A 23,893-nucleotide genomic window follows, 5' to 3' on the forward strand; every position below is an offset into this window, starting at 1 on the left:
GAAAGAGAAAACCAGAAATGCTTGTGAAGATCAGATCCTTTGCTTTTCAGCTTGGACGATTGTTATGGCAACTTGACCTCTGTGAGCAGTAGGGTGTGACCATGTTTAGTGAGCTGGGAAATTGACATTTTTCACCACGTCTGTGTGGGACGTGTGCACTTGTCGGTTGACTTTTCAAAGTTTCTTTCAAAACTTTAACACAATTACATCATGGATGTTGGCAAAAGGAAGGTAACTATAGGCCAGATAGCTTAACGTCTGTAGTTGGGAAAATGCTTGAAGCTATCATTAAGGAAGAAATAGCGAGACATCTGGATAGAAGTGGTTCCATCAGACAGACACAGCGTGGATTCAGGAAGGGCAGGTTCTGTTTGACAAACTTACTGGAATTATTTGAGGATATAATGAGCGCAGTGGATAGAGGGGGACAGGTGGATGTTGTATACTTGGATTTCCAGAAGGTGTTCGACAAGGTGCCGCATAAAAGACTTATCCATAAGATAAGGATGCATGGAGTTGGGGGTAATGTATTAGCATGGATAGAGGATTGGTTAACCAATAGAAGGCAGAAAGTTGGGATAAATGGGTGTTTCTCTGGTTGACAATCAGTGGTGAGCGGGGTGCCGCAGGGGTCGGTGCTGGGCCTGCAACTGTTAATGATTATACATTAACGATTTGGAAGAGGGGACCAAGTGTAGTGTATCTAAGTTTGCTGATGATACTAAATTGAGTGGAAAAGCAAATTGTGCAGAGGATGCGGAGAGTCTGCGGAGAGTCTGCAGAGAGATATAGATAGGTTAAGTGAGTGGGCAAGGGTCTGGCAGATGGAGTACGACGATGGTAAATGCGAGATCATCCACTTTGGAAGGAAAAATAGAAGATCAGATTATTATTCAAATAGTGAAAGATTGCAGCATGCTGTTGTGCAGCGGGGCTTGGGAGTGCTTGCGCATGAATCACAAATTGTTGCTTTGCAGGTACAACAGGTTATCAAGAAGGCAAATGGAATATTGGCCTTCATTGCTGGAGGGATTGAATTTAAGAACAAAGAGGTTATGCTACAACTGTACAGGGTACTAGTGAGGCCGCACTTGGAGTACTGCATGCATTTCTGGTCTCCTTACTTGAGGAAAGATATACTGGTTTTGGAGGCGGTGCAGAGGAGGTTCACCAGGTTGATTCTGGAGATGAGGGGTTAGCCTTTGAGGAGAGATTGAGTCACCTCGGACTATACTCGCTGGAATTCAGAAGAATGAGAGGGGATCTTTTAGAAACATAAAATTATGAAAGGGATAGATAAGATAGAGGCAGGAACGTTGTTTCCACTGGTAGGTGAGACTAGAACTAGGGGACATAACCTCAAGATTCAGGGTATTAGATTTAGGACACAGATGAGGAGAAACTGCTTTTCCCAGAGAGTAGTGAATCTGTGGAATTCTCTGCTCAGGGAAGCAGTAGAGGCTACCACATTAGGTATATTTAAGGAACAGTTTTAGGTAGATTTTTGCATAGTAGGGGAATTAAGGATTATGGGGAAAAGGTAGGTAGGTGGATCTGAGTTCACAGCCAGATCAGCCATGATCTTATTGAATGGCGGAGCAGGCTTGATGGGCCAGATGGCCTCCTCCTGCTCCTATTTCTTATGTTCTTATAAACATACAGCTGCTTTGGTGCAAGATATTAGTGTGAACTGTAGGAACATAAGAATGTCCAAGAGAAGAGGTATTGTTGATCAATTTGGGTCAGGGTTACATGCAAACGTGCAACACAATGGGCGGCACGGTAGCGTAGCAGTTAGCGTAATGTTATTACAGCGCCAGCGATTGGGGTTCGATTCCCGTCACTGTCTGTAAGGAGCTTGTACGTTCTCCCCGTGTCTGTGTGGGTTTCCTCCAGGTGCTCCGGTTTCCTCTCATATTCTAAAAGACGTACGGGTAGGTTAATATGGGTTTAAAATGGGCGGCGCGGACTCGTTGCGCCAGAAGGGCCTGTTACCACGCTGTAAATAAAATTAAAAATTTTTTTTTTTTAAATTGGTAATTAGTAATTGGTTTACTATTGTCACATGTATCGGGATACAGTGGAAATCTTTTGTTTGCGTGCCATCCACACAGATCATTCCGTACATAACTACGTCAAGGTAGTACAAAAGGAAAACAGAATGCAGAATATAGTGTTACAGTTACAGAGAAAGTTTATGCAGGTAGACAAATAAAGTGCAAGGACCACAATGAGGTGGATTGGAAGATCAAGAATTTATCTTTAGCGTATAAGAGATCCATTCAAGAGTTTTATAAAAACAGAATAGAAGTTGTCCTTGAGAGATGGTGGTACGTTCTCTCAAGCTTTTGTATTTTCTGCCTGATGGGAGGGGGGAGAAGAAAGAATGACTGGGGTGAGAGGGGTCATTGATTATATTGGCTGTTTTCTTGAGGCAGCGAGAAGTGAAGACAGAGTCAATGGAGGGGAGGCTGGTTTGTGTGATGGACTGGGCTGTGTTCACAACCTTCCGCAATTCCTTGCGACCCTGGACAGGACAGTTGCCATACCAAGCCGTGATGCATCTGGATAGGATGCTTTCTATGGTACATCTGTAAAAATCGGTGAAGGTCAACAGGGACATGCTGAATTTGCTTAGCCTTCTGGTGTGCTTTCTTGGCCATGGCATCCACATGGCTGGGCCAGATATATACCTATATATACATATACCTATAAGCAATGACAATCAATAATATTGAAGATGTTAGGCTAGGTGAAGTGTTTAGTGCACCACAACTGTCAGCAAATAGAACTATCAAAGGGTTGTAGCAGATTATACTATTCAACTAACATTGATGGATAAAGATCGACTCAGAACATTGAAGCTAGACTAGAAGGAGAAGTTCTGTATTTATGCTTCAAAATGATAGACGATTGGGAAAGTATGTAGAAATGTTCAAGGATATCTACATGGGTATTACAGGTAATAAGATCCATATCCACATCAAGCCAGGTGCTAAACCAACCTATGGGTTCTGATGGAGGGTCCTGGACTGAAACATTAACTGGTCTTCTTTCCACAGATGCTGCTTGACCTGCTGAATTTTTTTTCTGTTTTTATTTCAGCTTTCCAGCATCTGCAGATTTTTAGTTACTTTTCCTAGTCTGAGCCTTGACCTTTTGCCAGGCCCCTTGAAGGGGAAGGGTTGGATAAATTAGAATGAAAGCAAACTAGAGCAGATGAGCAACACCAATTGCAGTGGAACCTAAAGCAAGCAAAGCTGTTGAACTGTGAGTGATTGCAAGGTAACATTGAAACAGGCAGCTGAGTATGTCACCTCCTTCACAAGATCTATATGCAGAATTGGCAGGAGGCAGAGTTTCACCAGAGCAGATTTGTCACTTATATATGCTGAGCTGAACGAGACAGTGATATTTTACAACCACGACAAATAAGTGATTTTACTCCTACACAAGACTACTTTATGGTGTGAAATTATCACCAAACATCTTTCAAGCTATCCTGGACAAGATACTACAAGGTATAGATCACTGTTTGTGCTACCAAGAAGATATCTGCCATCAAGGAAGAAAATCTTCAAATACTAAGAGTGTTCAGTCGACTACACAAACACAACGTAAGAGAAGCAAGTGTGCATTCAAACAGAAAGAAGTCATTTACTATGGGCTAAAAGTGGATGAAAATGGATTGCAACCAAAGGACAACTGAAATTAACTTTGAAGACAAGGAAACCGGAAAACATTGCACAAGTTCAGTCATTTAAGACAAGGTATAGTACCGTTAGTCAGCAGAAAGACAGGGAGAGAACAGCAAACAGCAAGTGACTTATTTTTGGGGAGTCTGGGAAATGTGCCTTTGTTAGTTGACTAGGATGCAATTCACATGTTGAAATTTGCATGTGACGCTCTGAATCGGAGTTGTAATCAGTCATGGACTGTAGTCAAGAAAAGCCAATTGTGTTTGCATTACATACATTGAACAAGACTGAGAGAAATGGTGCTCATGTTGAGGTAGAAACATTTGTTTTCGGAATGAAGGTTCATCAATTCCTGTTGGGCAGACTTCCTCGCATGGTCACACACCTTGGTGAGCAATCTGTGGTCCTATATTGGCAATGCTGAAAATGATTGCAAAGAGGTCACTGGACTATAGGAAGGAGGTGATAAAGCTGGAAGAGGGTGCAGAGGAGATTCACCAGGATGTTGCCTGGGATGGAGCATTTCAGTTATGAGGAGAGTCTGGGTCTCTCCACGTACCATGGAGATGTGGTCGATGTTCAGGGATCTTATGCAGGATGTTAGGGATAAATATGTCCCAGTGAGGCAGAGAAGGAATGGCAGGGTGAAGGAACCGTGGGTGACGAGAGAGGTGGAACGACTTGTTAGGGAGAAGAAGGTAACATACGTGAGGTATAAGCAGCAAGGTTCAGACAGGGCCCGTGAGGAATATAGGGTAGCGAGGAAGGAATTTAAGAAAGGGCTGAGGAGAGCTAGAAGGGGACATGAAAAGGCTTTGGCTAGTAGGGTTAAGGAAAATCCCAAGGCCTTTTTCAAGTACGTGAAGGGTAGGAGGATGGCTAGGGTGAAGGTAGGTCCGATTAAGGACAAAGGTGGGAGAATTTGCCTGGAGGCGACGGAAGTGAGAGAAGTTCTCAATGAATACTTCTCTTCGGTATTCACCAGGGAGAGGGGTCTTGATGATGCGGAAGGGAGTGCTGGTAGGGGTAATGTTCTCGAGGTTGTTGATATCAAGAGAGAGGATGTGTTGAAGTTGTTAAATAATATTAAGACAGATAAATCTCCGGGGCCTGACGGGATTTTCCCCAAGCTGCTTCGAGAGGCTAGGGAGGAGATTGCTAACCGCTGGTAAGGATCTTTGAGTCCTCATTGTCTACGGGGGTGGTGCCGGAGGATTGGAGGGTTGCGAATGTTGTCCCCTTGTTCAAAAAAGGTAATAGGGATAGGCCAGGGAATTATAGACCGGTGAGTCTCACGTCTGTGGTGGGTAAGCTGTTAGAAAGGATTCTAAGGGATAGGATTTATGAACACCTTGAGAATCATGGACTGATTAGGGACAGCCAGCATGGCTTTGTGAAGGAAATATCTTGCCTCACAAGCCTGATAGAGTTCTTTGAGGAGGTGACCAGGAAGATTGATGAGGGCAGTGCGGTGGATGTGGTTTACATGGATTTTAGTAAGGCGTTTGATAAGGTTCCTCATGGTAGGCTTCTTCAGAAGGTCAGAGGCCAAGGGATCCAAGGAAGCTTGGCTGTGTGGATTAGGAATTGGCTTGCATGTAGAAAGCAGAGGGTTGTGGTGGAAGGAGTGCCCTCGGATTGGAAGGCAGTGACTAGTGGTGTCCCGCAGGGATCGGTTCAGGGACCTCTACTTCTTGTGATATTTATAGATTAATTAGATGAGGGGGTGGAGGGCTGGGTTAGTAAGTTTGCAGACGACACTAAGATAGGCGGTGTTGTGGATAGTGTGGAGGGCTGTCGGAGCTTACAGAAGGATATTGATAGGATGCAGAGCTGGGCTGACAAGTGGCAGATGGAGTTCAATCCGGAGAAGTGTGAGGTGGTACACTTTGGAAGGACAAACTCCAGGGCAGAGTACTGGGTAAATGGCAAGGTACTTGGCAGTGTGGAGGAGCAGAGGGATCTGGGGGTTCATATTCACAGTTCATTGAAAGTTGCCTCACAGGTGGAAAGAGCAGTTAAGAAGGCCAATGGGATGTTGGCTTTCATAAGTAGCGGGATTGAGTTTAAGAGCCGCGAGGTGATGATGCAGCTTTACAAAACTCTAGTTAGGCCACACTTAGAGGTCGCCTCATTATAGGAAGGATGTGGAGGCATTGGAAAGGGTGCAGAGGAGATTTACCAGGATGCTGCCTGGATTGGAGAGTATTGAATATGAGGAGAGGCTTAAGATGCTAGGGCTTTATTCACTGGAATGGAGGAGGATGAGAGGAGACATGATAGAGGTATATAAAATATTGAGAGGAATAGATAGAGTAGACAGTCAGCGCCTCCTTCCCAGGGCACCAATGCTCAAGACGAGAGGTCATGGCTTTAAGGTTATGGGTGGGAGGTTCAGGGGAGATGTCAGAGGGAGGCTTTTCACCCAGAGAGTTGTTGGTGCATGGAATGCACTGCCTGGGGTGGTGGTGGAGGCAGATACATTGAACACGTTCAAGAGCTTGTTGGATAGGCATATGGAGGAATGTGAGATAGAGGGATATGCAGGAGGAAGGGGTTAGGTAGTGTGAGGGTGGTCTGATGGACGGCACAACATGGTGGGCCGAAGGGCCTGTTTTGTGCTGTATGGTTCTATGGTTCTATGGTTCTATGGTCTGTTCTCCCTGGGGCAGAGGAGGTTAAGGGGTGATGTGATTGAGGTATATAAAATTCTGAAGGGTATAGATGAAGTAGACTACAGGAAACTTTTCCCTATATTGGAGGTAGATAAAACTAGAGGACAGATTTAGGGAACGGGGGAAGGGGCAGGCATGGTAGTGTAGCGGTTAGCATAACGCTTTACAGCGCCAGCGACCTGGGTTCAATTCCGGCCACTGTCTGTAAGGAGTTTGTACGTTCTCCCCGTGTCTGCGTGGGTTTCCTCCGGGTGCTCCGGTTTCCTCCCACATTCCAAAGACGTTCGTGTTAGGAAGTTGCGGGCATGCTATGTTGGCGCCGGAAGCGTGGTGACTCTTGCGAGCTGCCCCCAGAACACTCTACGCAAAGGATGTATTTCACTGTGTGTTTTGATGTACATGTGACTAATAAAGATACCTCATCTTATCTTAAGAGATTTAGAGGAGATGTGAGGGGGACCTTTGCACTCAAGTGGTGAGTGGTGAGTACCTGGACGACACTGCAGGAGAGTGTGATGGAAGCAGAGTCAGTAACATATACTAAGAAGTATCTAGATGGGGAATCACCAAGGCATAGAAGGCACAGGCCAAGTCCTGGAAGCTGGGATTAACATGGATGGGTGCCCATTGGTTGGAGTGGACATGTTGGGCCAAATGGCCTATTTCCATGCCCTATGACTCAATTCAATAAAACTACATGATCAAATACAATAATTCAAAAGCAAATGCTACTGCAGATGGATTGTCAAGGTTACCATCTGAGAAGTTTGCTAAGGGGAATGAAAACATGGTCATTGTATTGAACAGGCAGGCACGGTAGCGTAACACTATTACAGCGCCAGAGACCCAGGTTCAATTCCCGCCGCTGTCTGTAAGGAGTTTGTACGTTCTCCCCGTGTCTGCGTGGGTTTCCTGCGGGCGCTCCAGTTTCTTCCCACATTCTAAAGATGTACAGGTTAGGAAGTTGTGGGCATGCTATGTTGGCGCCGGAAGTGTGGCGACACTTGCAGGCTGCCCCCAGAACACTCTACGCAAAAGATGCATTTCAGTGTGTTTCTGTGACTAACAAAGATATCTTGTCTTATCTTATCTTACATGGCAGACAATGATTTTCTGGTGGAAAGCAGAAGAACGTAAGAGCTAGAAGCAGGAGTAGGCCATTCAGCCCTTCACTCCTAGTCCACCATTCAATAGCATCATGGCTGATCTACCTCAGCAGCACTGGAGGTATCTAAAGAGAAGGTTGATCAATTTTTGTAAATCAGGGAATTAAGAACTATGCGGAAGAGGCACAGAGCGGAGTTTGAGGCCCGGGGTAGATCAGCTATGATCACATTGAAAGGCTAGTCAGGCTTGAGGGGCCGAGTGGTCTACTCCTGCTCCTATCTTCTTGTTTCTTGTGTCACTTTCCTCCACGAGTCCCACATCTCTTGATTCCCATAATATCCAAAAATTTATCCACTTCAACCTTCAATATTGGTATTGGTTTATTACTGTCACTTGTACCAAGGTGCAACGAAAAACTTGTCTTGCAAACCGATCGTACAGGTCAATTCATTACACAGTGCAGTTACATTGAGTTAGCACCGAGTGCATTAGTGTAGTACAGGCAAAAACAATAACAGTACAGAGCAAAACATCACAGCTACAGAGAAAGTGCAATGCAATAAGATGCAAGGTCACAAAAAGATAGAGCATGAGGTCATTGTCCATCTCATCGTATAAGGGAACCATTCAATAGTCTTATCACAGTGGGGTAGAAGCTGTCCTTAAGTCTGGTGGTACGTGCCCTCAGGCTCCTGTATCTTCTACCTAATGGAAGAGGAGAGAAGAGAGAATGACCCAGGTGGGTGGGGTCTTCGATTATACTGGCTGCTTCACCAAGACAGCGAGAGGTAAAAACAGGGTCCAAGGAGGGGAGGCTGGTGTCCGTGATGCACTGGGCTGTGTCCACAACTCTCTGTAGTTTCTTGCGGTCCTGGGAAGAGCAGTTGCCATACCAAGCCGTGATGCATCCAGGTAGGATGCTTTCTATGGTGTGTCGATAAAAGTTGGTGTCAAAGGGGACATACTGAATTTCTTTAGCCTCCTGAGGAAGTAGAGACGCTGGTGAGCTTTCTTGGCCGTGGCATCTACGTGATTTGACCAGGACAGGCTGCCAGTGATGTTGTCTTCTCCTACACTGATCCTTTGAGTTCAGCTTGAACCTGTTCAAGGAGTGAAACTAGTCAAGGCTGACAGAACAGCACAACCCAGAACTCTTTTTAAAAGCTTATTAAAATTGATCAAACTCTACAAATAAAATGTACAACCACCAAAAATAACAGTAAAAAATCAAAATAATATAAATAAAGCTACAAATTATTGCACAATAATATGACCTTATTATTTAGGACTGTATGCATCTTTAATCCCTCTCTGTAACCTGTGGTATCTGCTAATGCCGACCTCCCACTTACTCTGTACAGATGACCAGCCTGACCTGCAATTCCCTTGCAAACCGTTCTTTACCTTTAAGAATTACTCACTCTTTAACGCTAGAGAGGCTTGAGCATAATTCACCCTGGTGGTTACTCAGAATGTGGTACAGTTCTATCCACAGCTTCTTGTGGGTTGCTGAAGGTTGTCCTGAACCTTATAGTCCAAAAGGCACACCAGTGACAATTTGATTGATGCACACTCTCCCTTTGATTGTACCAACTTCAGCCTGTTGCCTGCTACAAGACCATGAACTGTCTGCTATGGGAATGTTTGATGTCCAACCATTAACACAACAAAGGTGCTTTGATGCGGAAAAAGTTTGAGCTTATCAGCATTCTTTAAAGTTGGAGAATGGGTTTTACTGTATATTTACCACTTTCAAAAGCTTTTTGGGGACAGGAGCCCACACACCTGAACCATTTTAATGTTTATGCGATGACCTGTATTTCTTCGTGACTTTACCACATAGCAGGGATTCCAGAAGAAAGGTTTGTGTTTGTCTAAACAAATGCTTCAGGATTTTCTTTCAGTTTACAGACTGTTTGAAAAGTTCAGCACAGACACTCTGGATTTAGTGCAGCATTCTGGGCTGGAGTTATCTGCTCGACTCTGAGTCAATTTTGGTTTACTGTGGGTTAAGCATTTCTTGCTGAAAGTATCTGACCACAAAGATACTCAGTGAAGGAGACACTACAGCTCTCTTGGGTAGACCATCCCAAAGATTCACCACCCTCTGGGTGAAGAAATTTCTTCTCAGCCCAGTCCTGAATGGCCCAACCCCTTATTTTGCCACTTTCATTTACCCTCCCACCCCCACTCTGACCTCTCTGTCTGTAGCCTCCTACACTGTTACAATAAGACACAACACAAGCTTGAGGAACAGCACCTTGTCTTCCCTCTGGGCACATTGCAAGACTCAATATTAAATTCTCCAAGTTTATGTACCTCACTCTTCCTTTGTGTTTGCATCAGAACTGGTCACCTCTGTCTGTCATCATTTTTCCTTAGTTTTTCTTTTTCTGTAAGTATAGTCTGTCTTTCTGGGCAAGTCCCACAGCCTTGCTATTAACAAAACGTCACACAGAGAAGGAAGCAACTCATGTGGTCTCACCCTATCAGAGATATTCCCTTTGTTCTACCCATACTAGCCACCTTCTCTGTGACTAGTTTTTCTTTCTTTCCACATCAAATGGCAAGAAGAGTAGAAAGGATGAGTGCCCAACTCCTGTGTGCCCCGGACCTGAAACGTTAACTGTTTCTCCTTCCACAGCTGCCGCCTGGCTTGCTGAGTGTTTCTAGCATTTTCTGCTTTTATACCCCTTAACTTGAGGCTGTAATATTGTAGAATTGAGATCCAATTTATCATATCACGTCTTACAAACAGGATGCACTATTTGAACTTTATGAAACAAAATGCTGATAATCATATCCTTATTTCACCATATAAGACAAGATAAGACAAGATATCTTTATTAGTCACATGTACATCAAAACACACAGTGAAATGCATCTTTTGCGTAGAGTGTTCTGGGGGCAGCCCACAAGTGTCGCCACGCTTCCGGTGCCAACATAGCACGCCCACAACTTCTTAACCCGTACGCCTTTGGAACGTGGCAGGAAACTGGAGCACCTGGAGGAAACCCACACAGACATGGGAAGAACATACAAACTCCTTACAGACAGTGGCTGGAATTGAACCTGGGTCACTGACGCTGTAATAGCGTTACGCTAACCGCTACACTACCGTGCCTGCCACTGTCGAATAGTGTGGCGTATCATCCAGTGTCAAATAGTGTGGCAGAGAGACATCAGTAAGAATGGTCAAAGAAGCACTGTCCAAATAGGTATTGCAAAGATATTTAAGTTCAACATGATATCGATTCACAAACTTGTTGGTGCTAACAAATTTTTGAGGTATTGAGCATTGATGTACAGAGGGATCTTGGGGTGCAAGTCCATAGCTCCCTGAAAGTGGCAACACAGGTAGATAGGGTGGTAAAGAAGGCATACGGCATGCTTGCCTTCATTGGTCAGGGCATTGAGTAAAAAAGTTAGGAAGTCATGTAACAGCTGTATAAAACTTTGGTTAGGCCACATTTGGAGTATTGCGTTCAGTTCTGGTCGCCCCATTACAGGAAGGATGTGGAGGTTTTGGAGAGGGTGCAGAAGAGGTTCACCAGGATGCTGCCTGGATTAGAGTACTAGCTATATGGAGAAGTTGGATAATTGTTTTCCCTGGAGCAGCGGAAACCAAGAGGAAACTTGAAGTACATCAAAATATGAGAGGCATAGAGAGGGTAGACAGTCAAAGTTTTTTTCCCAGTGTGGAAATGTCTAATACTAGAGGACACAGGCTTAAGGTGAGAGGGGAAAAGTTTGAAGGAGGCTTGTGAGGCAGATTTCACACAGAGAGCGGTGGGTGCCTGGAACGGGCTGACAGGGGTGGCAGTGAAAGCAGATACAACAGTGGCATTTAAGAGGCTGTTGGATGGACACATGAATATTCAGGAAATGGAGGGATATGGATCATGTGCAGGCAGAAGAGATTTAGTTTAATTCAGCATTGTGTTCGGCATAGACATTGTGGGCCAAAGGGCCTGTTCCTTTGCTGTACTGTTCCACATTCTATGCACAAAACCACAGAACGACTGCTGGATTATGATGTGGAGAATGTTCAGAATACTTCGTTCAGCCTGGTCTTGAGAGGAGAGTGAAAATGAGGCGTTTGTAGCAGACAAAAAATTATGACCCAAGCCAAGGCAAGAGAGAGTTCAGCAAGATGACAGAGCTGTCTGTAACACAACTGAGCAAATCTGATGTTTGGAAATAGGAGTTAAGAGTACTAGCTGGAGTCTGTGGTACAAAGAGATATCTTGTAAAAATAGACCAAAAAATCAGAAACGTACTTAATTCCAGCAAGAGTGATACAAGAGAATATCAAAGAGTGTAGTCCAGAGGTTGATCCAGTGGGGACTGCAAGAGAAATGACACAGAATTCTATTGAATGGAGTAAACCAGTCACCGAGTATGTTCAAAGCAGAGATCGATAGATTCTTAGGTATTAAGGGAATCAAGGGATATGGTTTGTGGAGCAAAGTGCACTGCTGTGATAAATCGGGCATGATCCTATTGTGTAGTAGGGGCAGTGAGGGGCCGAATGGACTACTTCTGCTTTTATATTTTATGTTCTTGTGTTCAAGGAGTCAGGAAGAGGATACAATGCTGATGACCTCAGCAAATCAAAGAGACTCAGAAAACAGGTTAAAACTATAAATCATGTACGTAAGTTACTCAGCAAAGATGAGAGAGCAATGACATGTACACATTGGTACAGAGCAGTTGCCGGGCTGAAGAAGCCAGTCATGTGAGTTCCAGCAGACGTCTGTGCCTCTTTGTACTTCACTGTATCCTCTGCACTGTGTCAGTGTGAAGGTCAGCTTCCACGCACACGTCCAACACAACCTGCATCTGCAGCGTCTACTCTTGTGGGAGCTCAAGCTCCTCTTTTTCTCCAGCCCTGACTTTTTCCTACAATCTACTAACTTTTAAACCCAGCCTCCCTCCCCTGTTCCTTCCTCCATTGCGGTTTATGCTGCCAGTGTTCAATCCTTTCGGTCTTACTTTCCTGACCTTCCATCTACGTACATTTTGCCTCATCCACGGATTAAAGTTACCAATTGGTCTGGCGCACTGTGGCTGTGGAGCTTTTAAGCCATCACATTTGTAAGGACAGAATTTCCCAGAGCAATCCCTTGTGCAGTGACTGAAACAGTTTGTTCTCCCATCCATCACGCAGTGGGGCTATTGTTAACGAGTCCTGGAGAGGTCAAAGTTAGTCATGGCTTGTTAGACTTGAGCTCATCCAAAAGTCTGCTACCCATTTCCTTAATTGTGTTAAGACCCCATTCACACACTACTCACTGTCTTCCAATAGCTCTTTCTCAAAGATATCTTGTTATAATCCTTAACATATTATTCAAATTATCCCACAGTTGCGCTTCACCCCAGTTCTGTAACCTCTTCAACCCTGAGTTTTGAAGTTGGGATGTTATGTGGCAGTTGTACAAGGTGTGGGTGAGGCCACATTTGGAACATTGAGTTCAATTTTCATCACCCAGCTATAGGAAAGATGCCATTAAGCTGGAAAGAATGTAGAAAAGATTTACAAGGATGTTGCTAGGACTCGAGGGCCTGAGCTATAGAGAGAGGTTGTGCAGGGCTAGGATTTTATTCCTTGGAGCGCAGGAGATTTGAGAAGTGATCTTATAGATGTGTATCAAATCATGCGGCGCATAGATAGGGCGAATGGACACAGTCTTTTTCCCAGGGTTGTGGAATCAAGAACGAGAGGGCATAGGTTTAAGGTGAGAAGGGAAAGATTGAATAGGAACCTGAGGGGCAGTTTTTTCACCCAGAGGGTGGTGGGTATGTGGAATGAGCTGCCAGAGAAAGTCATTGAGGGGTACAACAACAACATTTAAGAGACATTTGCACAGGTTCACGGATAGGAAAGGTTTAGAGGGACATGCACGCAAATGCAACTTAGATGAACATCTTGGTTGGCATGGATGAGTTGGGCCAAAGGGTCTGTTTCTGTGCTGTATGACTCTATGACTCCAACACTTTAAGATCACAATGTGCCTTAGGCTTGGAGAACCTTCCACCTCCATCAACTCACTCTTTGATGACTAAGTTGTCAACTACAGACCATATTCTTCAGAATTCGCTCCCTCTCTGTGTCAAGTTACAACTTAACACCCACCATTTTAACCAATCTCTTGGACATCTTATGACTTCCTTTTTGGCTCAGCCTCATGTTCCATCCAACAATGGGTAGCCTTTGAAGACAAGATCATTTGGGTGGTCATAAACTTATGAAACAGGAAAAGAAGAAAGCCCTGTGAAACTGCTCTGACATTCAATGAAACCATGGCCTATCTGAACTTGACCTCAAATTTATTTACCTCCCTATTCTCCCGAACCTAGAATTCTTGAAGGTCCAAAGGTCTGCATATCTCTTTCTTGAATGTATTAAGTGGTACACCCTCTACAGCTCAAAGCCCAAAGATTAGCAACCCTTTGAGAGAAAAAGCTTCTGTCTTAAATAGACAAAGCTTTATTCTGACACTATTTCCCCAGCTCAATATTTCCCACGGGGAGAAACATCCCTATAGTACCTACCTTCTCAGCTCCAATGAGAACAGACCTATCCTGTTAAACCCTTCCTGATAAGACAACCCCTACATTCAGGAGTCAACTTTGTGATTCTTTTCTCAACTCACGATACAGGTATGTCCCTCCAGATAGACCAAGATTGTATGTGGTACTCCAGGTGTGGTCTCACCAATGTCCTGCACAGTTGGAAGATATCCTCTCTAATCTTGCCTTCCACTCTCCTTGTAACTCAGGGCAAATCCTGGATATATTCCCATGAAGGGGAAAGGAAGGGGTAACAAAACCAGATCTTCATGGATAATGAAAGAGAATCCCAGATGTTAGGTCGGATGACACAGAGCTGCCTCTCAGATCCATTGACATTTGTTCAATCCTGACCTCAAGTGCTGTCTGTGTGGAGTTTGCACGTTCTCCCTGTGACCATGTGGGTTCTCCCCTGATGCCCAAGTTTTCTCTTGTATCCTAAAGATGTGTGGGTTGGTGGGTCAATTGGCTGCTGTAAATTTTACCTGGTGTAGGAGGGTGGTTAGGGAATTGTAGATGTGAGAGAAAATAGGATACAAAGAAATAACTGGAAAGATAAGATTGCTCTGAGAGCCAGCATAGACTTGAAGAGCCAAATGGCCTTCTTCTATGTCATAAGAAAAATATAGAATATCTATACAAGAACCAATCTGAATGTAGGAAGACCAGGCAGTGGGTGAGAAAGGAAATACAAAGGGAAAAAGGAACAAAGACAGCTCACATAAAACACATTTGACAATCATCTATCGGTACATAAGTAATAATTACGTAGTAGGAATAGGGCTGAAGTCAATTAGTGCCCCCAAAAAAGAAATCCACACTTGGAGGTAGAGCGCATGGCAGAGATAGCGTATTTGTACTTTGTATCTGCATTTACCAAATGAAAGGTTTCCAACACAGTAAAACAGGAAGTCGTACAGATCCTGGATAGACTGAAAACTGATAAGGGAGGGTCCTGGGTACTGGAAAGGCTGTGTAAATGTGGCTAAGTCACCAGATCCAGATGGAATGTACCCTCGAATTACAGAAGGGTGGGAAATGGCATTGCTTGGAGGTGTATAAATCTTTGATGATAGCAGGATTAGGTATACAGGATTCAGGGGTTTATAAATAGAGGGAGAGAGGACAAAAGCAAAACATTTGTGTTATACTATGCAGCCTTGGTTCACGCACAGCTAGAGTACTGTAACCTGTTCTGGGCACCACACTTTAGGAAGATGGGAAGGCCTTAGAGAGGATAAAGACTCTAAGGATTAGATATTCCAGTTACAACGTTAGAGTGGAGATGCTGCGATTGTTCATTTTGATGCAGAAAAGGCGGAGAAGAGATTTGATCGCGGCAGACAAAATCACTGAAGGTCTAAACAGTTCTCAGAGACGGATCTTAGATCCTTTGAAATCTAAGTTCCAAAGGACAAAGTTTTAAGATGAGTAGCTAAAGGATAGCAAGAGACAAGGAAAGACCTTCCACACAGGAAGTAGTTATGATCTGGAATTCACTTCCGGAAAGGTTGGTGGAAGCCTATCCATCATGGCTTTCCAAAGGGAGTTGGACTAGTGCTTGGAGGGAAAAGATGCAGGTTGATGGGGACAGTGCATTGGTCTTCCAAATAGCCAGCATGGTTGCAATGGGCTAAATGGTCTCCTTTTGCAATTCGATGACTACATTGTGAAATTGGGACATTGTGCCACATTAAAAATGCTTTATAAATAATAGTAAGTACCTGCTGATGAGCAGGAGTATGGCTCTAATTTATTTTGCAGCATCCAAAGTATATGCTCTGAGTAAACGAGGATTTTTGGGGGTCTGTTTAACGAGGCCGATAAAGCAACAATCTGATTTCCATTCTGGACCAGCTGTTGCCTTGACAACCACACCAGCAGTTTCTGACCTTCCCTTTCATTAGCCAAGTATTGCGCAGATCAACAGAAACACAAGCATTGATCTGTTTCTAGGCAGGGATAGCGGAGGGGGGGCAGGGGGTGGGGTTGGTCTGTGCCTGGTGAGGGTGCTGCTCTGAGTCATTTTTAAGTCCGCAGATAATTGAAAGTGTCTTTGATTCAAACAGCAATGATTCTCATGTTGCAGTACTGCTGTTTTCCTTTGGAACATCGGTGGGAATCCAGATCAGACTGACTGGGAGTATGAGGTCTTCAAACTCCACTAGTTAAGATGAAACTGGTACCACAAAAGAAGGCAATAACACTCTTGTGCTTCAACTGGCACATTGAAAGAGTTATCCACTTAGCCCCACTCCCCGTGCTCTTCCCCCATAGAGTTAGCTTCAGTATGGAATCTCATTCCTTTTAAAAGTTGTTATGGTTTCTGTTGCCAACACTATATAAGACAGTGGTAATAAACCAGATTCTGGTTCAGATTCTGATTCATCCCTCCTCAGCTATCCGTGTAACGAAACATCCCTCCCTTCACTGTTCCAAAGGAAGGAGAGGACTTATGCCAAACCTTTCACTGTCCCAGGACAGAGCACTCAAGAACAAGAAAGATGATTTTGATATATGGTCCCTGTTGTAATAAAGGGAACGTGGCCATCAATTTGCAAAAACAGGGATGCTGTGAGTGGCCAGATTACCTATATCAATGATATTGGTTCTGGGATAGATTTTAGCCAGTGAGAAAATTATTGTCTTGGGATCCTCTGGGAGAAAGATGAGGCAAAATAGAAGCAGAAACTGCAATAGCTGCAAATATGAAATAATGACGGAAAACGGTGCAAATACCCAGCAGATCAGGCAGTGTCTGTAGATAACAAGGTAGAAATGTCGAATACTTGAGGGCATAGCTCTTAAGGTGAGAGGGGGCAAGTTTAAAGGAGATGTGAGGGGCAAGTTCAAGTTGTTTACACAGAGAGTGGTGGGTGCCTGAAATGGGCTGCCAGGGGTAGTGGTGGAAGCAGATACTGTACGATAGTGGGGTTTAAGAGACATTTAGACAGACATATGAATATGCAGAGAATAGAGGGATATGGGTCATGTGCAGGGAGGAGGGTTTAGTTTAATTTGGCATTGTGTTCGGTGCAGACCGTGGGCCAAAGGGCCTGTTCCTTTGCTGTACTGTTCCACATAAGGGGCAAAAACGACTCCTTACATAGAATGGTACAGCACAGGAGCAGAGAGACCCCTCTCGTTTCCTTAAACTGCAGTGAATATAAGCCCGATTGTTCCATTCATATGTCAAACCTATCATCCCAGCAATCAGTCAAGGCACTCCTTCCATAGCTAGAACACCCAACATCCTTCCTCAGGTAAGCAGAACATAGCTGCACAGACACAAAATGATGGAAGAGTTCCAGCATCTGCAGAACCTTTCGTGTCTCCATAACTGCACTTGGAGTATTGTGTTCAGTTCTGGTCACCTCATTATAGAAAGGATGTGGAAGCTTTAGAGAGGGTGCAGAGGAGATTTACCAGGATGCTGCCTGGATTGGAGAGCGTGTCTTATGAGGATAGGTTGAGTGAGCTAGGGCTTTTCTCTTTGGAGAGAAGGGGGATGAGAGGTGACTTGATAGAGGTGTAAAAGATGATAAGAGGCATAGATCGAGTGGACAGTCAGAGACTTTTTCCCAGGGCAACAATGGCTAACACAAGGGGACATAATTTTAAGGTGATTGGAGGAAGGTATAAAGGGGATGTCAGAGGCAAGTTCTTTACACAGAGAGTGGTGGGTGCGTGGAACGCACTGCCGGCAGAGGTGGTGGAGGCAGATACATTAGGGACATTTAAGAGACTCTTAGATAGGCTCATGAATGACAGTAAAATGGAGGGCTAAGTGGGGGGGGAAGGGTTAGATAGATCTTAGAGCAGGATAAAATGTCAGCACAACATTGTGGGCCGAAGGGCCTGTACTGTGCTGTAGTGTTCTGTGTTCTATGTTCTAACTGCACAGAATAGTCAAGGTACGGTCTCACCAGGGCCCTGTACGATTTCAGTATCACATCCCAGTTCCTGCACTCAAATCCTCTCTCTAAAAAAGCCAACATATCATTTGCCTTCTTCACTGCCTGCTTCACCTGCATGCGCCACTTGGTTCCTGTTTTTAAAAAAAGGCTATGCTGGCAGTGACACAGTCCAAAAGACTAAATACCAGGCTCGTTCCTGGGATGAGAGGGTTGTTCTATCATTCATATCTCAAGAAGTTAGATCTACTGTATTTTGTTTGGAGTTTAGAAGAATGATGGGTGACCTTATTGAAACACATAAGAAATTGAGGGGGCAAGACAGGGTAGATGTCAAGATGTTTTCACTAGTGGGAGACACTCAGACAAGGGGACATGGTTACAAGATTAGGGGCAGTCATTTAAAACTACTTCTAATCCTCTCCTTAACACTCTTATATTACATAGAACACAACCATTCTGAACAAATCATTTTTGTTTTATACATGATTCAACATTCAGCTGACTGCCCCTAATCTTGTCATTGGGAATTATGAGTCTCTGCAATTCTCCATCCCAGAGGGTTCTGGAGGCTGGGTCACTGGGGTGTTTATAGAGGAAGTAGATACATTTCTGAAAGATCAGGGGATTGAGGGCTCTGGGCAACAGACACAGAAGAGGAGTTGAGGCCTGGGGTGGATCATATGCTTTGATTTCCTTGTACCAGCTTCATTCACATGAACACCTGGATTGCTTTGCACGCCACTCATTTGCAGTATCTCTCTCTCTCTCTCTCTCCCATCTCTCTCTCTCACTCTCTCTCCCATCTCTCTCTCTCTCACTCTCCCATCTCTCTCTCCTCTCTCTCTCACTCTCTCTCCCATCTCTCTCTCCCATCTCTCTCTCTCCCCCTCTCTCTCCCCCTCTCTCTCTCCCATCTCTCTCTCTCTGTCTCTTTCTCTCTCTCTCTTGTTGAACTATAAACAGGGTTAATGTTTTTTCAGGTCAATGACCTTTCACCAGAACTGGAAAAAGTTTGACTGGACAGATAACCAGTGGGGAAAAATATTCATGAGGTGTAGACATCCCTGGCACTGTCCATTCTCAATTGTCCCTGAAGTGAGGAAATAGATAGGAATCAGCATCACTGCATGGGTCTGGAGTCGAGCTGGGTAAGAAAGGCAAGTTTCTGTCATTGAACGACATCAATAAACCAGGTGATTTTTACAACCTAGTAAATTGGTTTATTATTGTCGCATGTGCTGAAGTACAGTGAAAAACCTGCCTTGTATACCGTACATACAGATCATTTCATTACATCAGTACATTGAGGTAGTACAAGGGAAAACAATAACAGAAAGCAGAATAAAGTGTTATAGTTACTGGAAAGTGCAGTGCAGGCAGACAATAAGGTGCAAGGACCATACGAGGTAGATTGTGAGGTCAAATCCATCTTATCGTACTAGGGAACCATGCATGATCACCATTACTACCATACTTATTCCAGATTTATTCTCCAGCTTCCATGGTCGGATTTGAACACTTCCCTTGGATCATTGGTCTAGATCTGTACACGCTGCCTAATGACTTAATCACTCCCAAGCAAATGCATTTGCAATAAATATTAAACTGCATTCAAAATAATTAAATAGAATTTATCATGACAGCTCAGCAACTTTGCACCTCCCACCCTACCTCATCCCACCAGAGCATTGACCCCATGGTAACCATGGTAACCCTGGTCTCACTCAATCAGAGATATTCCCTTTGTCTGATCCATCCTCCCCCACCCTCTCTGTGACCTGAAACCAACTTGTTTTCTCCCTGAAAGATTTTTGTCCTCAAACATTAACTCTGTTTCTCCCTCCACAGGTGCTGCCTGACCTGCTAAGTGTTTCCAGTGTTTTATTTCTGATTTTTAGCATCTGCAGTTTTTTTGAGTTCAATGCTCCCAGTATTGGATGACATCAGTGAAGTTTGTAAAATCCAGAAGGGACAACAAGCAGAGGCTGGGAAGATATTTCTCCAAACCAGGGAGTCCAAGATTAGAAGATTCGATCTTGGAATAAAAATTGGCCATTTAGGGAGGAAATGAGATGAAAATTCTTAAAGGATGCTCTGTCATTGGAATATAAGGAACACAGACAGGATTCGACCATATGGTTCCATGAACCTGCTCCACCATTTAGAAAGATCATGCCTGATCTAATCTTAGCTTCCGCTCCACTTTCCCGCCCGATCCCCACAGCCCTTGACTCCCCCAGAGTCCATGAGTACATTTGAAGCAGAGAAAGGTAAATATTTCGATGCAAAGGATATGGAGACTGTGTGAGGAGGTGGTGTTAAGGTTTCATCTAGAATGATCCCATTGAATCAGATTAGGCTCAAAGGAACGTCACGGCTTGGTACGGCAACTGCTCTGCCCAGGGCCGCAAGAAACTGCAGAGAGTTGTGGACACAGCCCAGCGTGTCATGGAAACTAGCCTCCTCTCCATGGACTCTGTCTATACCTCTTGCTGCCTTGGTGTAGCAGCCAGCATAATCAAAGACCCCACCCACCCGGGTCATTCTCTCTTCTCTCCTCTCCCATCAGGCAGAAAATACAGGAATCTGAGGGCACGTACCACCAGGCTCAAGGACAGCTTCTATCCTACTGTAATAAGACTACTGAACGGTTCCCTTATACGATGAGATGGACTCTTGACCTCACGATCTACCTTGTTGTGACCTTGCACCTTATTGTCTACCTGCAATGCACTTCCCTGTAGCTGTGACACTTTATTCTGTATTCTGTTATTGTTTTTACCTGTACTACCTCAATGCACTGTGTAATGAATTGATCTGTACGAACACTATGCAAGACAAGTTTTTCACTGTACCTCGGTACAAGTGACAATAATGAACCAATACCAAAACCAACAAGGAGCTTAATCCTGCTCTCATTTCATGTATTTTGGGGTTATATTTTTCAATTTTGTTAATTTTCTCCTTTATCGGTGATACCAGGGAACCTGGTGTCACCCTCACAAGATCACAAAACAAAGGAGCAGAAGTAGGCCATTCGGCCTATCGAGTCTTCTCCTTGAGCTAAACTAAAAACTATTCCTGTCTAGCCCCAAATTCCAGCCTTATCCCCATATTCCTTGATACCTTGACTAATTAGATACCTATCAATCTCCTCCTTAAACACCCCCAATGATTGGGCCTCCACAGCTGTAAGTGGCAAAGAATTCCACAATTTCACTACCATCTGGCTAAAGAAATTTCTCCTCATTTTTGTTTTAAACCGGTACCCTCTAATTCTACGATTGTGACCTCTAGCCCTGCTCACCCACCAAGGGAAACAGCTTAACCACATCTAAATGTTTCTAGGAGGTCCCCTCTCATTCTTCCGTACTCCAGTGAGTACTGTCCAAGAGCCGACAAACACTCGTCATAAGTAAGCCCTTTCATTTCGGGAATCATCTTCGTAAATCTTTTCTGAACCCTATCCAACATCAGTACATCCTTCCTAAGATAAGGGGCACAAATCTGCACACAGTATTCCAAATGAGGCCTCACCAGTGCTCCATAGAGCCTCATCAACATTTCCCTACTTTTATACACTATACCTCTCGAAATGAATGCCAACATAGCATTCGCTTTCTTTACCGCCGATCTGACCTGGTGGTTAACCTTTTGGGTATCCTGCACGAGAACCCCCAAGTCCCTTTGTACTTCTGTACTTTGAATTTTCTCCCCATCTAGATAATAATCTGCCCGTTTATGTCTGTTTCCAAAGTGTACAACGGCACATTTCTCAACATTGAATCTCATCTGCCATTTCTTTGCCCATTCTCCTAAACTATCGAGGTCTCTCTGCAACCTTCCTGTTTCTTCAATACTCCCTACTCCTCCACCTATTTTGGTGTCATCTGCAAACTTAGCCACAAAACCATTTACTCCATCGTCCAAATCATTAATGTACAGGGTAAAAAGAAGTGGCACCAACACCGACCCCTGAGGAACACCACTAGTAACCGGTAACCAACCAGACCAGGATCCCTTTATTCCCACCCTTTGCTTTCTGCCTACCAGCTAATGTTTCAAACAGCTGAGGGCAATTTGTAATTGGTTTATTATTGACACATGTACCGAGATACAGGTGAAAAGCTTTGTTTTGCATTCCATCTTTATGGATTATTCCGTACATAAGTACATCGAGGTAGTACAAAAGGAAAAACAATATGCAGAATACAGTTGCAGCTACAGAGAAAGTGCAGTGCAGGTGGAGAAATAAGGTGCAAGGAACACGATGAAGAAGATTGAGAAACTGTGAGTTCAACATTTGAGAGATGATTAGCAATAAACCAAAGGCACCTTGACAAAAATTCTCTTGGGTGACGAGTTCGATGGGATCTGGAAAGTGTTCTTGGGAATGGTGGTGAAAGCAAATTCAATAATAATGTTCAAAAGTGATTTGGAAAAGATGTAAGAAGGGAAAAAAGTGACAGGGGAATGAGGTGGAAGCGGGACGTTGGATCTTTCCACCAAAAAGCCAGGACAAACACAACCGGCAAGTCGTCTCATTCTGTGTTGTATCATTACGTAATTTAAAAACAAACTCATCTGATGGTTTCCAAATCTTCCTGACTGTAGTACTGACATTATCTGAAGACAGGTATCAAAGCACCAATGCTTTTCCCCTTGAATGTGAAACAGAAAGAGCTGGTGCTCAGTTACACTCAGAATAGACATAGAATCACAGAATGGTTACAGCAGGGAACGAGGCCATTCGGTTCATCAAGTCTGGACTGGCCCTATGCAAGAGCAACCACGTCAGACCTGCACCCATCCCTGCATCCTCTCCCGTAGCCCTATAAGTCACATGCTCCATTGGAGATCAGAAAAGGCAGTCTGACTGGGCTCATGGTTTCAAAAGGTGTTTGCTGGCAATAGGTGCTCTGTACAGGAACCCTTGAAGAGGGTATTGGTACTGGTATTGGTATTGGTTTATTATTGTCACTTGTACCAAGGTACAGTGAAAAGCTTGTCTTACAAACCGATCTTACAGGTCAATTCATTACACAGTGCAGTTACATTGAGTTAGTATAGAGTGCATTGATGTAGTACAGGTAAAAACAATAACAGTACAGAGTAAAGTGTCACAGCTACAGAGAAAGTGCAGTGCAATAAGGTGCAAGGTCACAACAAGGTAGATCGTGAGGTCATAGTCCATCTCATTGAATAAGGGAACCATTCAATAGCCTTATCACAGTGGGGTAGAAGCTGTCCTTAAGTCTGGTGGTACGTGCCCTCAGGCACCTGTATCTCCTACCTGATGGAAGAGGAGAGAAGATAGAAAGTTTTAGAGAGATCCAAACTTTCCCGCTGTTATAAGAATCTTGAACGGACCTCTTGAGCGATAAAGGTGAACTCTTGATCTCTCAATCTACCTCGTTGTGCACTTTATTGTCTGCCTGCACTGCCCTGTCTCTATAACTGTAGCACGATTTTCTGCATTCTCTATTCCCTTTGTATTACCTCGATGCACTAATGTTTTGGAATGATCTTTACGGATGGCATGCAAACAAAGTTTCCAATTACCAATTACTAACATCAGTTGCAAGGTACATAACCTAACACAGTCGCAGTGACCCTTCTCAGTTTTGCCTGGTGCCGTGCGATTGGGTCGGGTGGAGTGGGATAGGGGTGAGGGCTGGAAGTGATGTTGACCATGGCAGTGGTGGCTGTGGTGCATTGGCTTGTACACATCTGAGAAGGAAGTTTGCTTAAGTTCATCCACTGAACGCAGCCAAAGACTGGTACTTATCGTCAATCCCTCTTTGCCTTCACCGTGCGACTTGTGGGGCTTCTTCTGAGGATGTTGGCATTAGACCAGAGTTACATAAAGGTCAGAAAGGGAGAAGGGAAAACTTCTCTCTGATAACGTATGATTGTATCATCA

This window comes from Pristis pectinata, chromosome 6, assembly GCF_009764475.1.
Source record: "Pristis pectinata isolate sPriPec2 chromosome 6, sPriPec2.1.pri, whole genome shotgun sequence".
Classification (NCBI taxonomy): domain Eukaryota; kingdom Metazoa; phylum Chordata; class Chondrichthyes; order Rhinopristiformes; family Pristidae; genus Pristis; species Pristis pectinata.